Source organism: Miscanthus floridulus, chromosome 2 (assembly GCF_019320115.1).
Source record: "Miscanthus floridulus cultivar M001 chromosome 2, ASM1932011v1, whole genome shotgun sequence".
Classification (NCBI taxonomy): domain Eukaryota; kingdom Viridiplantae; phylum Streptophyta; class Magnoliopsida; order Poales; family Poaceae; genus Miscanthus; species Miscanthus floridulus.
In genome coordinates, this window is record NC_089581.1 from 12,319,414 (window position 1) to 12,335,506 (window position 16,093).

At 48.0% G+C, this 16,093-nt stretch overlaps 1 pseudogene; it reads left to right on the forward strand.

Annotated features, from left to right (window-relative positions):
* The first annotated feature begins 4,340 nt into the window (after window positions 1-4,340).
* On the forward strand, window positions 4,341-15,032 carry LOC136536106 (L-type lectin-domain containing receptor kinase SIT1-like; annotated as a pseudogene).
* Window positions 15,033-16,093: the final 1,061 nt, after the last annotated feature.

The following is a 16,093-nucleotide window of genomic DNA, read 5'->3' on the forward strand; positions in this document are numbered from 1 at the left end:
ACAATGTTGGTCAGAAAATATAGGCAGCTGAAGAAGATAAGTAAGAACATTCATAGTATCTGTCAAGCTAGAAGTGTACATGAAAACTATATTATGTATAAAATTAATCAGACAAAAACGTACAAGTAGCATTAAAGAAAGTACTATAATTAATTTAGAAGTTATGACAATTTCTAACATGTTTAAGACTTTAAGTACCAGAATGTTTTATTTTTAATTTTCTTAAAATAAACAAGTCAAGATGTAGCAATCTGAAATGTCAGGTCTTGTTCAAAGATGGGAAGCTCTTGAATGCCACAGATTATTAACATGAACAAGTACTGTGTAGCTCTTCAAAAGATAATCCTATTCTTGAAGGTCTGACACAAAACAAAGATGCATTCATTATAACTGAAAACTCCATGTTGCACCTTACTTCCGAATGCAAAAAAAAACCGCTCTATTCACAGGCTCATTATCTATGAAACACCGGAACTCCAGCTACATTTACTAGACACATACATCATGTGGTTACATATGCGGGGACCTCACTTATACACATCTTACTGCTAACTGCAATTGTGCAGTTTCAAATGCCAGAGTCAGAAGGGCAAAAGGCGACTCTAATCAGGCTAGCTTAAAGGTACTACTTATATCCTGCACGGCACCACGGTGATTCGCAAGGAGCGGTCGGTCTGAGGGCAAAATCAGGAACATAACAACGAAATGCTCAGACAAAGGTAACTGCATAATCATTATCATTGAAATACGTCCATCAGGATAAATAGATACAGTTAGGCATGCAGTTACGCTTATAATGTATTTTGTAACGTATAGCGTATTTTGTTTCAATAAATTAGGCAAAGGAAACCAGACATAGTGTGGTAGTCCTACCAGTGACCCTTATTTGTGCGACATGGTATGTGCATTGTAATGAATCATTTTCTATTTGTATCTTATTACATTGAGCTTTCTATCATGCCTCAAATAAAGAAAAAGACTGTCTCTGTATGTTAATTCTCTAATTCAATAAACACTACAAATTTACTAGCACATATGTCAAGAATTGCACAATAAACCCAATAACCTGTACAAAATTCAAATCCATATACTTCTGTCATGGTGATGGTGCCACCGAAAATTGCTGGTACTGCCCACATGAAAACTAATCGGATCCACATACACCAGGATATTTGCAGCAAATTTGCACTTTAGTCACCATCAGACTTGCCACTGGACAGCTAATGAAACCTCTTGCATGCAGTGAACAAAGGAAAAAAAAGTAATAATATAATCAAAGAACTAACCCGTTCGTCTTGGGGCTGGCTTTGTTCACGGTTTCCACAGCGAAGGGAGTCCGGGTGGCGCGGCGAGGCTGGGGGCAGATGACCTCCGCCCGGGGCGGCGGCGGCGCATCCATCTGCCAGAACCTGGACCTCCTCTCGGGCATTGCCTCGGCCCTCGAGATCGGCTGCCTCAAATAGCAGTGCTCCATGCCTGACGCTCACAGCCTCCTGAAACCCAGATGAGGAGAAATTGAGTCCGCTAGATTGGAAGGAAGCGATTGCAATGGAGCGAGCCAGCGATGAGAAACCAATTCGCGTACATACAGAAATCAAAACCGCGGAGGAAATCCAAACAGGACTGGTACCGCGGCCTCGACGGGGGCGCGGGCGTCGAACGGCGATGCCGCTTCAGCGGTGGCGGCAGTGGCACTCGGCAGCGCGGCCTGGGTGGGGGTTGCGACGGGGGCGAGGGCGGGAGTGGTGGCCGTGGCGGAAGCGCGGCGCGGGCCTGTGGGAAGAGGGGCGTCGGGACTCCCGTTAAGGCGGCGCTCGGCAGCGCGGCCTGAGTGGAGGCTAGGACGGGGGCAGCACTCGGCGGGGACGGGAGCTGCGGCGGCGCGACATGGGGCTACGGGAGGAGGAGCGCCGAAATTCGGGAATGGGGGAGCACGGCACGGGAGGACGGATCGAAGTGAGGCCCGAGCGGAAGGCAGGTCGGCCAGGATTGCGGGTTGATTTCGGTAAAGTTCGAGGGCTTTTTTGCAAACAAAAACCTGAGACGAGGCATGGACTGAGGGTTGATTCGACTAAAGTTTAAGGGTTTTTTTGTAAAAAAAACCACGCCTCGCACACGGCCAGGAAAAGCTGGCGACGTGGCCACGCTCGTCGGCCCGCTTTTGGACCCAGGATTCATATAGAAAGATTCGGGGAGCGGAGCGAGTAATTGTTGCTAACGATTTGTTAGCCGAGTAATGAAGTTATACCCAGTTCCAAAAAAAACATCATTCTTTGTCTCTTTCACAAACACAAATAATTACTATATTAATCTTCTAAAATCACGTCTATTTGTATTAACTTAATTTAACTTAAAACCTTTTAAGAATCTTAAATTAAAATTCCTTAAAATTGGGGGTTTTTTGTAAATTATTTGAATTTTAGAACATCGACGGAATTATCAAAAATCAAGAAAAATATCAATTAATAATACAAATAAAGCATAGATTAAGAGAACATGTACACCAAGATTTAGCTAGTCCGTTGGAGTACGCTAAACTGTGGATAGGAAATCTTATAGAGTGGATAGCCAAATTGAGATATGGAGGATGGGATGTAGGGTGTGTGCGGGAGATGTTCTTACTTTACTACTATCCAACCAAATAAAATATCTAAGGAAATACTTTTATTTTATATTATTACAACTTACACTAGTTCTCTCCATCTGACGCACAAGATTGCCCATCCGGACCTTGCATTGCCATTCACTATTTGCCATCATTCCCTTCAAATTTGCCCCACCCTCAGCCGCTCCCTACCGTCCTTGCCATGAATTGATCCCAAGTTGGCTATTAAGGTAGTGTTTGATTCAAGAAATGATGACATTGAGGTGGGATATTACACTTAAAGTTGGTGTTTGATTTTAGGACAGAGAGAGTTAGACACAGTCCAAGATGTAAGATGACTTTGTCCTAAAAAATGACAAACAGAGTCATCCCAAGTGGGACGGGTGTCGCTAAGCACGCGTGTGCGAGGAAGAAGAGGGGTGGGCAGGCCAAGGGCGGCGGCCCGAGCTGGCTGTAGGTGGGGTCAGCCCAAGCTTGCCTATGCGGGGCCAAGGGCTGCGTAGGGGGCAGTAGCCTGAGCTTGTTGGCATTGGACCGAGGGCGGCTCGGGGGGCGGCAGCCCAAGCTCGGAGTTCGACGAGCGAGGGCGAGGTGTAGAAGAAGAGGAGAAAATTTTTAAAAAATATTGACACGTGGGCTTTACGTGTCATAGTCTCATCCATTTTTCCAGTGCCCTCGACCCAAACACACACATGGATAGTCCTATTTCCCTTAACCAAACAAGAAAATTAAACGCACCCATCCTCCAAAATACAGACAACATCATCTCACTTCACCTTATCTCACAACCAAACGCTAAGTAAAAATAGAATCTGTGACTACCACAAACAATGTTACGCTTAAGAGTCATCATTTTCTTGAAGCGGCTGTCCAGAAAAATAAGCATCGTGTTCGCTTGATCGTTTCTGTGGTGCGCAAGGATCCAACTTATGAGATGCAATTTTTTTCTAACTGCTTTTTTTGTACTTATGCAACTGTCTCATATCGTTGTGTATGAACTAGCATCGTAAATTCGGCTTACTTTAAATCCGGTTTGTTCGGTTTTTTTTTTAGCCGGAACGGTATTTTTCTCTCACAACATTTCAGTCAGAACAGTATTTTTCAATCAATTTTAGTTAAGTTTCAGCGAGCCGCACAGGACGAATAGGCGGCCACATCTCTGCTCCCAGCATTTCAGCCCTAGTAGAGTCGTAGCACAGTCAAAAGCATCTTCGGTGATCGGTCCTTGTCATTGATCCTTCTATCTCAAGAGTCTAACAATATCCTTTTCACAGCCTCCAACCAACGACTTTCCACAGAAATTTCTTGGTTTCAGAATCCGGAAAAGCTAGGCCCTTGTTTAGTTACCTCAGAATTCAAATTTTGGCACTATGTAAAAAGAAGATTTTCCGTCACATCAAACATGCGGTACATGCATGGAATACTAAATGTTGACGAAATCAAAAACTAATTGCACAGTTTGGTTGTACTTTGCGAGACGAATGTTTTGAGCCTAATTAATCAACGATCGGACAATTATTACCAAATACAAATGCAGTGCTACAGTACGCTACAGTACCTTGAATTTTTGGCGGCGCCAACTTTGAGGGCAAACTAAACGCGCCCTAGGTTATACTGATCAGTAGCAGAGCAGCAATCCAAGACTGTAAAAATCGGGAGCCCAAATATGGAACGTCACGCTGAAACGAAGAGAAGCACACTACCTACGCAACCATTCTGAACGAACACTACCACCATGTCCGTCCTTGCGCTTGTAGTCCTCCTAGCTAGCCTGCAGCACGCGGCATCCGCCGGCGTCGGCCAGTTCACCTACAACGGCTTCGCGGGCGCGAGCCTCGCGGTCGACGGCGCCGCGCGGGTCGCGCCCAGCGGCCTCCTGGTGCTCACCAACGGCACGGTGGCCATGACGGGCCACGCGTTGCACCCGTCCCCGCTCCTGTTCCGCGAGCCGACGTCTGACGGCACGGGCACGGTGTGGTCCTTCTCCGCGTCGTTCGTGTTCGCCATCGTCGGGCAGTACCTCCACCTGAGCAGCCACGGCCTGGCCTTCTTCGTCTCGCGCACCCGGAGCCTCTCCACCACCATGCCGTTCCAGTACCTGGGCCTCCTCAACACCACCGACGGTGCCGCAACCACATCCTCGCGGTGGAGCTCGACACGGTGCTCAACTACGAGTTCGGCGACATCAACAACAACCACGTCGGCATCGACGTCGACAGCCTCCGGTCCGTCGCCGCCGCGAGGGCTGGCTACTACGATGACGCTGACGCCGACGGCGCCGTGTTCCGCGACCTGAGCCTCTTCAGCCGCGAGGCGATGCAGGTGTGGGTGGACTACGACGGCCGCTCCACGGTGCTCGACGTGACGCTGGCGCCCGTCGGCGTGCCCAGGCCCAAGAAGCCCCTCCTCTCGCGCGCCGTCGACCTCGCCGCGGTGGTGCCCTCCGAGGCGTACGTCGGCTTCTCATCCTCGACCGGCGTCATGGCGTGCAGCCACTACGTGCTCGGCTGGAGCTTCGCCTTGGACGGCGCCGCGCCGCTGCTTGACGTCTCCCGGCTGCCCGACTACCCGCGTCCCAGCTCGAAGCCCAGACGACGACGGAAGGTGCTGGCCATCGTGCTTCCGATAGCGGCCGTCGCGGCAGCTGCTGTCGTGGCGGTCGCCGCCGTCCTGGTCTACGTGCGCCAGCGGATGGAGTACGCGGAGCTGCGCGAGGACTGGGAGGCCGAGTTCGGCGCGCACCGGTTCGCGTACAAGGACCTGCACCGTGCCACCGGTGGCTTCGCGGACAAGAGACTGATCGGCCAAGGCGGCAGCGGCGCGGTGTACCGTGGCGTGCTTCCAGGATGCAAAGCAGAGGTCGCCGTGAAGAGGGTGTCGGACGAGTCGAGGCAAGGGATGAAGGAGTTCGTCGCCGAGGTTGCGAGCATGGGCCGGCTTAAGGCACCGGAAGTCCGGAACCTCGTGCCGCTGCTTGGCTATTGCCGCCGGAAAGGGGAGCTACTTTTGGTGTACAAGTACATGCCAAACGGTAGCCTCGAGAAGCTTCTATATGACCAAGGCAGCAAGATCACCTTAGGTTGGGATCAGAGGTTTCGAATCATCAAAGATATCGCGGCAGGTCTGCTGTACGCCGCCTGTACCTACATGAGGAGTGGGAACAAGCGATCGTGCACCGAGAGACATCAAGCCAAGCAACGTGCTCCTCGACGACGAGATGAACGGCCGGCTCGGTGACTTTGGCCTCGCAAGGTTGTATGACCATGGGACGAGCTCGTATACAACTCGTGTGGTCGGCACCACGGGGTACCTGGCTCCTGAGCTAATGCGCACGGGGAAGGCGAACCCGGCGACGGATGTTTTCGCCTTCGGCTCATTCCTTCTAGAGGTGGCATGTGGGAGAAGACACATTGAACAGGCCATGTATAGTTGGCCCAACGGGCCGTCCGGCATGGCACTAGCATAGCACGGCCAGGCATGGCATGGTAGACTAGTCGTGTCGTGCCGTGCTTGTTAGTGTCGCCGTGCCGAGGTGCCGGTCCAGGCACGACACTATCAGGTATTAGCCGTGCCGTGCCAATCACTGGGCACGGCGGCCCAGCAGTGTCCGTGCTGGCACTAGCACTATAAGTTAAAAACACCTCAAACTGATTAGAATATCAGGGACAAGTTCATCATCTCAAACACCCCAAACTGATCATAATATCAAACACTTCATCATCTCAATCTTAAGTTACAAGTTCAGAGAACTTATCAAAGACTCAAAGTTACATGTTCACAGAACTTATCAAAGACTCACAATCACATAATCACACAAACACAGGCAGAGAATAAAATAATATTCTATTGGGAGCTTTAGTGCAATGGCTGCCTCATTAAAAACATGTCTAGGTAAAACTCACCCTTGTAAGAAACCCTAGACAGAAAAAAGAGTACAACCCAGCTTCAATTATAAAGTTCATCAAAATCCAGTCCATAGTCAATAATATTACAGTCACATTACATAAATGATAACTAATCAAGATAAAGTTCTTCAAATGCTTCTTCGAGCTCCTTGTCCTCCACCATGTGTTGCAGTCGAGCTTCAGCAGCCTCCCAATCTTTGATGCAGGTCAGCATCTCCACCATTTCAGGCTTTAGTTTCCTCCGTCGCTGCCAGTCATACTAAAAGTGGATTATGAAGATATGGTTGAAACAGGAACAGTTAAAATATCTTTAGCCATGATTAACAGCACTGGATATGTGAGTTTGTGCTGATGCCACCAGTCCAAGATGTTAAAATCATCATCTAAATGGTTCATAGTGTCACAGTCCAAGTAAGAAACAACTTCAGAAACATTAGAACCTGAAGAACTTACAGCCTGTAGCAGAGCAGCTGCAGATGTATCTTTAGCCATGATTAGAGTAGCAGCTGCAGTATGCATACCACCACCACCACCAACATCGCTATCATCATCATAAATTTTATCCAAGCAGGCTTTTTTTTACCAGATAGGTTAGGAGAGGCAGTCCTCCTCAACCTAACACCTCCATATTTCTCCTCATACTTATTGTAGACATCAGTAAGTCGAGCTCTAGTGCCAACCTGGTAAGCTTAAGAGTACCCAACCTCCTAAGCACTCTAATGAAACATTTTATTTTAGCTCTGAGGTCCAGGATGAATGTAAAAGAATAAAGCAAAGGTATGTCCCGTCAGCATTTATTATATTTGTCTATCATAGGTTGAACCATAGGCCTAATGTGATTATCATTAGCATAATTCTTTAGGTGTATAGCATTCTTAACAAGATAATGAATCATGAGTGAAGATGTAGATAGTACACACCAGACAATGCAACTGTAGCATCATAAAATAGTTCAAGAAATTTAAGCACTTTTTCTACCATAGCCCAATGATCACCAGTTAAAAGCAACTAACCACCTTCAGCCCTAGGATATTGAGCATGGATGAAAGTAGTGAATGAGACCTTATGTGGAAACAAATGCTTAAGCATTAGATATGTAGAATTCCATCTAACTTCCATGTCCAGTTGAAATTTTCTAGGCCTAACACCCGTGGCAATGCAATAACTTTTATATGCAGCAATTCTCTAGTTAGATGAGTTTAAGAAAGATATTACAATTCTAATTTTTTCGATCAAAGGCTTAAGAGCAGTTAGGGCCTCCTTAACAATCATATTGATAATGTGACATGCACAACACTGATGCAAGAACATACAATTAACTGCATTGTCTAAATCATCACTATCATTAGATGATGCATTGACCACGACTTCAATACCAAGATATTTAGAAAGAATAGGTCTAAGTTTTTGCATGGTTGATACATTAGATGATGCATTGTCCAAAGTAACAGCAAATACTTTTCTAGTCAAACCATAATCAGCAAGCACAGATGCAACAAGATTATCAATGTTTTGTCCGTTGTGGGAACAATCAATAAGCCTAAGACCAAACACTCTCTTCTCTAGTTGCCAATCAGAGTTTATGTAGTGAGCAACAACACTAAGGTAGTCCTCTTTGGCATTACCAGACCAAATATCAGAGGTTAGACACATACAATTAACACTAGCAGAACTAACAGTCTCAACAAGCTTAGCCATCCAATCAAAGAAGTATTTAAGCATGTCTCTAGTGATGATTTGCCTAGAGACTGAAACAAATTTAGGATTATGAGTAGTTCTAATGTATTCTTCAAATACATATGGTTCTCCCTAAGAGATAGGAACATCAAGCCTAGCAACTAATCGAACCAGTTGAGCACGAGCAATAATAGGACAGTACTCCCAATTGCGCATACTACCATCAGGATTAAAAGAGATCTATGACTGAGACATGCGAGTTTTTTCACGCCTCCTAAGGCATTTATCCCTATGTCGGGTGAGGTGACCAGTGCCACCACTAGAGAGCCTAGAGTATTCCTTAGAGCAATGGATGCACTTAGCTCCATACCTGACCTTCTTACCATTCACTATTTTGAAGAGTTTTTTGAAATCAAGCCACACTGCCGAGGTAGAGGAATGGGATCGCTTGCCATTATTCTCTTTCCCGTCCATTGCTTGATCATCGCAGGGCTCGAGGACGATGGGAGCTTGAACGTTACGGCCGAATAGCTCCCCGGCGTCCTCGCGCAGGTCGTCCTCATCATCATCTCCGGCCAACCCACACAACCGCCTCTCTTGGTTGGAAGCGACCTCAAGCGTCTCGTTGTCGGATCCAGCCATCGCCACTCATCGACGCCCCGGTCCCTCAACGGCTTTAGACAAAACAGAGCAAGGGTCAGTAGAGATTGAGGGTTAGGGTTAGGGATTGAGCAAGGGTTAGGTCGACTATGACTTACCTTCAAAGCCGGAGCACCAGAGTCATGCGCGAGGTCGACGAGGGACAGATCCGACGAGAAAACCGACGGATTCGGCGAGGAAACCGACAAATCTGGCGAGGTTGACGACGGATCCGACGAGGACAAAGTGAGATCAAGGGTTAGGGTTAGGGATTGAGCAAGGGTTAGGGTTAGGGATTGTGCCAGTGCCAGCCAGCGGTGGCTCCAGAGGCCACCGAAGAGCGAGAAGAAGAGAGAAAGTTAGAGGCGAGAGAGGTGAACGAGTCATCGACGCGGCGACGCCGACTCGCCAAGAGAGGAGAGCAAATGAATTAGGGCGATGCCGCGACAGAGCGAGATGTGGCCGGCCCACCGGGACGGGTTTTATACCCTGTATTCCAACGGCCGGATCCAACGGTCCGATGGGAGCGAGGCCGGAGATCCGACGGGTCCGGTGAGGAAACCGATGGATCCAATGAGGAAACCAATGGATCCAGCGAGGTCGACGACGGATCTGGCGAGGATGAAGCGAGATCAAGGGTTAGGGTTACGGATTGAGCAATGGTTAGGGTTAGGGGTTGTGCCAGTGCCGGCCAGTGGTGGCTCTAGAGGCCACCGGAGAGCGAGAAGAAGAGAGGAAGTCGAAGGCGAGAGAGGAGAGTGAGTCATCGATGCGACGACGCCGACTCACCGAGAGAGGAGAGCGAGGCGAGAGAGGAGCGAGCGAGACGGCGCTGCGGGGGAGAGCTGAGAGCAAATGAATTAGGGCAACGGAGACGTGGTCGACCGGCCGCGACAGACGGTTTTATACCTCCGATTCCAACGGGCGGATCCAACGGTCCGATGGGAGCGAGGCCGGGGATCTAATGGCCACCTGCAGCCGAGCCGTGCCGCTGCCAGACCGGCCCATATAGCGTGTCGTGCCCGGGCCGACACTACAGGCCTAAATGGCGGCTCAGGCATGGTACTAAGGCTGGCCTGGCACGAAGGCCATCGGGCCAGGCCGTTCTTGGGGCGTGCTAATTAGTGTCGTGCTTGGACCGGCCCGTAAATGGCCAACTATAAGGCCATGGAGGGGGATGATTTTGCACTCGTGGACCTTGTTCTTGGACACTGGCTCAGTGGATCTCTAATGGAAGCAGTGGACTCAAAGCTTCAGGATGACTATGACGCGGAGGAGGTGTGCCTAGCTCTGAAGCTTGGATTGCTTTGCTCACACCCTCTGGCCAGTGAAAGACCGAGCATCAGGCAAGTTGTGCAGTATCTAGATGGTGGGGTAGCGTTCCCAGAGCTAGTAAATCTTAACGCTAAAGCTATTGGTTGCTCGAGTAATTTTCTCCCTCCGCACACTCGATTTCCTGAGCATTGGATCTTTAGTCCACTGATCTCCTGTGCTCCACATGCTCCCCCACCTGGCCCCCTGCACCGCTGCCTGCATGCATGCAGATTCGAAGATGGTGTACGCACGTGGTCGTGTGGGGCTCAGGGTGGCAGGGTGCGGTCGGGCGCCTGCGCCCGCATGCTGCTGGTGCCCGGGACCATGCGCAACCATGGGCGTGGCAGGGTGGTCAGCAGGTGCATGGACTTGTCTCTGTCACATTGAATCACCTAGCCCTTTGACATCTAGTATATATATAGGCCCCGGTGGGCTTGCTGAAAATTAGCTAAAACTGATTGAAAAATACTGTTCTGGCTAAATTGTTGTGAGAGAAAAATACTGTTCTGACTGAAAAAACAAGCCAAACAAGTCGGTTTCTGAGTAAGCCGAACGGGGCCATATGCAGATTCATTGCTCGCTCCGTGAATGTAACTACGGGTTACGTATTAATAAAAGTAGTTTATGTTTAACTAAGTTTTTAGTGAATAATATTCGTATTTATGGCTCTAAATTATTTTTTATGAAAATACATTTTATAATTAATCCAATAGTATTTATTTGATATTATAAATATTAATATTTTTTTATCTATAATTGGTTAAACTCGAGATACTAAAACGTGACACTATGCTACAATTGTATTCTTTCTTGGGATGAGGTAGTACTTTAGTAGGAGCAGATTACATCGTATTGGACCATATTTTACATTTTCTGTTTTGGTGTAAATTCTGTGTTTAATTTATATAAATTGATTATTCCTAACTATAATTGATCAGAATTATTTAAATAGTTATCTGAAATTTTTTTGGCTTTTTCCAATTTCGGTATGTTTTATTTGATTTTCCTTTGAAATTTTCTAATTTTGCTACCATAAAAATAATCTGGCATTTTTTTTTGTTTTTTTTTGTTTGTTTAATATTTTTGTAGTATTTGGATCATTTTTTTGTTCATTCCCGATCGAGTGTCCGGCAGGCCTTGAATGCTCGGGTGTCAACCGGCCTAGAAACACTCAAGCCACATCATTCTAGCAGACCTCCTAGATTTTTTTTTAATTTTAATACTGTTTGAAAACTAATTTTAAATCTCACATTGTCTGCTTTTAAAAAAAACTAACACTTTTAGCCGCGTCTATTGTCCTGGTGCGGCCAAATACCTATGTCGCGCCATGCATGGTGGCACGGCAGAGGGCTGACGTGGCGACGATCGAAATCGCTGACCGATGACGTGGCAGGGTCTGTCGTACCAAGGTCGATGGTGCGGCAGTGCCGCGCCCTGATCCATGGCGCGGCAGAGCCGAATGAAACCCTGCGGCCAGTCCCGCCTGCCTGAGCAGCAAGCATGCCTGGTGTCGACGAAATATGGTCGGCAGTCCACCGAGGGGGTGCCCGTGGTGGTAGATTATCGATAGGATGCGTGTAATCTGGAACCAGATGGTTACAGAGACACAAGACACATGATTTATACAGGTTCTGGCCGCCAGTGTAGCGTAAAACCCTACGTCCTGTGCTCTATTATTTGTATTGATCTGGGGTGAGATCTGTTATGATCCGTCCTCTAGGGGGACCCTTGCCCCTCCTTATATATTCCAAAGGAACAAGGTTACAAGTAAAGTATCCAATTTGGTATAATTATAATATAGCGTGCTCCGCACGTTTCATCTTGTGGGTTGGGCCACCTCTGGTGGTGCGGCCCATGTATACCTATAAGGGTATAGGGGGTCTATTCCCCCACAGCTAGTCCCCGAGCGCCTTGTATCCTTCGAGTAGCGCTGTCTTGAGCTTGCCAGAAGGATGTAAGGGGCTCAAGATAAAATTTAAAAAATATTTTCCCCGAAGTGTGCCCACTTTGACTCTGAGTCGAAAAGAGACACGACCGTCCTTGTAGAATCAGAGGCGTTTGAACCATCAGAATGAGCACATTCACCTTACGATAAGTGTGCCCACTTAGTCCCCGAGCCTGGTAGTAGATGATGTAGGCACGTGGTGCCAGGGTCTAAAAAAGTCTTGTTAATTAGATACAGCATGCACCATCAGGTGCATCGTACCAATGTAGTCCCCGAGCTTGCTAGAAGACGAGGTATGAGCCTTGTAGCAAGGTCTAAACGAGAAAAAAAATTCCCAACTGTATGCGAGTCGCCAGTCGCATGTAGTCGAGACGCGAAGTCCCCGAGCTATGGTCGGAGAGTGGTCGGGGTAGTCCCCGAGCATAGGTCAAGGGGTGAACGGTGAAGTCCAAACTGTGGTCGAAGAGTGGTGCGCCAGTCCTCGAGCGCAAGTCGAGAGGCAAACGACGAAGTCCCCGAGCATAGCTCGAGATCCCTACAATATAAATATATAGAACGGTAGTGCATGATGTACAAAATAATAAATTATGGAGAAAAATCAGCGGTGCAGTAATAGTGTATGATGCTCGTCAGTCATTTGCAAATGAGCATGATGTGATAAAGCAGTTAGTGCTTTGTAAACATCAGTGTTAATATGGAGTTTGTGTTTATACTTAATATAAACCGCCCGACCAGGTAGTATGTAGCTAAGCCTCTAGCCCTAGCTAGCCTCACTGTAGCGTGGAGTGCGGAGCCCGTGTGCGTGTAGGAAGGCGTCGCTAAGGAGCCGCTGCCGATGACCCGTAACACAGAGGGCGGACACTCATACACGTGTGGAGAGAGCCGGTAGACAGGGCCATTTCTGGAGACATCGAGTATCAACGTGACTGGTCGAGGATTTGCATTAAGTATAGCTGTATGTCATCTTTAAGATGGTATACATGGACAAACGTTATTTGAAGAATAATCATGACGAGGACGTTTGTGGAGAAACGTCGTAATGAAAATTGTATTAAATATAAATATTAGAAGTGTACTTATCTTTGGATAGAAATCTGGTCGATGGCGATAAAGTTGTCCGGTCCTCGTGCTTTTTGACCTGTTGTGACGGTGGTCGCGGTTGTTATAGCGTCGTTCTTCGCGACGATCATCATTGCGACGTGGTCTAGTGGTCGAGGTGGTCGAAGCTCGGCGGAGCCGCTCGAGACATGGTCGACGTGGTCCGTGGTCGACGTGCTCAGAGTTCGGCAAAGGCGCTCGGGACGTGGTCGACGTGGTCCATGGTCGACGTGGTCGGAGCTCGGCGGAGCCACTCGGGACGTGGTCGACGTGGTCCGTGGTCGACGTGGTCGGAGCTCGGCGGAGCCACTCGGGACATGGTCGACGTGGTTCGATGCAACTCGCTCAGCGGCTCACTTGATGGCTCAACGTGGCTTGCTGGCAGCTTGTCATGACTTGCATGATGACTTGAGCGGCTTGCTTCGGCTCGGCTCCACCTTTCTTGATAGCATGATCAGTTTGAATGACTTGATGGGCTTGGATGAAGTCGAACTCATGTTGGAGACGTGGAAGAGCAGCAACAAATCTGTACGTAATGTATGGCTCACGTACATGCATATGTATGAGTTTTTGTCCTTGCATGGTCTTCAATATTTAGCTTGCATGACTTTCTGGTAATCGGCTTGCATGGCACTTTGTAGATGTACGTATATATCTCTTTCTTTATTTGCTTGTCTTAGGACTCAGACGTGCCCTTGCTTGCCTATTTGGAGTCGTGGCCGTGTGCCGCCGGCCGTCGACAACAACTTCGATGGCTTCAACAAGTATATGTCTTCTTCGTTCATGCATGGCAGCCGTGGAGGGAAGCCAGTCCCTTAAGACAAAGCGGGACCAACTAGGCCATGATTGATCAAATCAACCTTTGCCGGACGCTGTGCTGAATGTTAGGGCTGCTGTTTAACTTCGTGCACTTTGGTAGCTGCCCATGAAACGCGTCGTCGTAGTCCGCCCACAGGATCCCGAGTTGTCGCGGATGACGACGTTGGTGAAGAAAATTCCCATCTGGCTCGCCAAAGGGCTAGCACGCACAACCCCTAAAGGGGCACAACCCCTAGAGGGGACCCCTACCTGGCGCACCACTATCGACGAAATATGGTCGGTAGTCCATCGAGAGGGGTGCCCATGGTGGTAGATTATCGGTAGGATACGTGTAATCAGGAACCAGATGGTTACAGAGACACAAGACACAAGATTTATACAGGTTCTGGCCGCCAGTGTGGCGTAAAACCCTACGTCATGTGCTCTGTTATTTGTATTGATCTAGGGTGAGATCTGTTATGATCCATCCTCTAGGGGGACCCTTGCCCCTCCTTATATATTCTAAAGGGACAAGGTTACAAGTAAAGTATCCAATTTGGTACAATTACAATATAGCGTGCTCCGCACGCTTCATCTTACGGGCTGGGCCACCTCTGGTGGTGCGGCCCATGTATACCTATGAGGGTATAGGGGGTCTATTCCCCCACACTGGCGTTATCTGGACGGTTTAATCGGAACGCGTCGCGCCGATAGTGGGAGTTATTCTAAGTATTGCTTGACGTAAAATCAATAATGGATTTGTTTCTGTCTTTTGTTAAATTTTTTTCATAGCCGAATAGAGAATTTGATAAGCCAATGATATTTTTCCGTCTTTCATAATATGGTTAACCACCATGTTAACTAATCGATTATGAAAAATTAGATCGAATTGAAACAAATATTTTTTAAGGGAACTTATTTATTTGGCTTTTTGGCCCCATATTGTAGGATCGGCGGCGACACGACCATGGACCCCGGCTTCCTCGACCCCTCACGCAAGACACCGGCCACCGGCGTCGAGATACCGCGGGACTACCGGTTTTCGAACTAGTTGCTACTTAATCTTGCATGCAATGATGCCGCGACGCATTGAAACGAATATGAAGCAAATAAATTAAGTCCATGCGTAAGTTGATAAGCTGCCACATAACATTTTCATTGGTTTGACATAAGTTCGACATAACATAACCAACTAAGCCTATAAGTTTTGGACGCCAATAATAGTTCGACCAAACAAACTAAGACCCTAGAGTGTAAGGATCCCTAGGACGCCTATGTCTCTTTGGATTTGTTGGCAACACATTGAAAGTGTAGCCAATGTCGGTGTGGTCGCGTCGTTGGTGCGTACGGCTCGTACCCTGTAAGTATATGATATGCACGATTACTTAGAATTCTTTATGATCGTTAGTTCATGTAGCCTATGTATTTAAACAAACTATCTTTGTTAGTACCTGTGAGGCTCCTTGGGTACCAAGCAGGGCACCACCTAGCTGAGACATGCTGATCTCGTCCTGCGGCCAATCATCCCACTGGTCGTACTGTCTATGGAAGCTCGGGGGGTTGTCGTCGTCATCATCGTCGTCGTCGTCGTCCTCGGTTGTAGGGTCCTTCCCAGCGCTATAATGTAGTGGTGTACGCACCACGGAAGTGGCACCTATCACCAGCTGAGAAGAGCCGGCTGGTGTCCTCAAAGAGGCTGAAGACGTGCCACCCAACCACGCCGGGAGTGGCGGTTCCTCATAAGGAGTGTCCATCAGCTCAGCTTTTGAGCTAGCTTCCTACAGCTCTTTTCACCTTCTGCATAAATAGACGTTAAAGTTAGTGCATTTTCCAACCGCTTATACACTAAAGAAATAATTTTGGAACAGACTAGTTTATGTTTACCTCCACAAAAGCCTCGAGAACGCCTGGCCCCTGCCCTCTAGACTCATGAAGCCAGAACGCTTCTTCGTTGGACTGCCTCGACAATTGTGTCGCCTAGGTACAGAAACGCGGTTAAACAGTTTTAGTATACATACTTAATACCAAATGGATAACAAATTGTACCATTTAAGTATCTTACCACGTATCTTTGTAGCGGAGCTCTCTGTAGCTATGTGTCCTCTCTAGTGG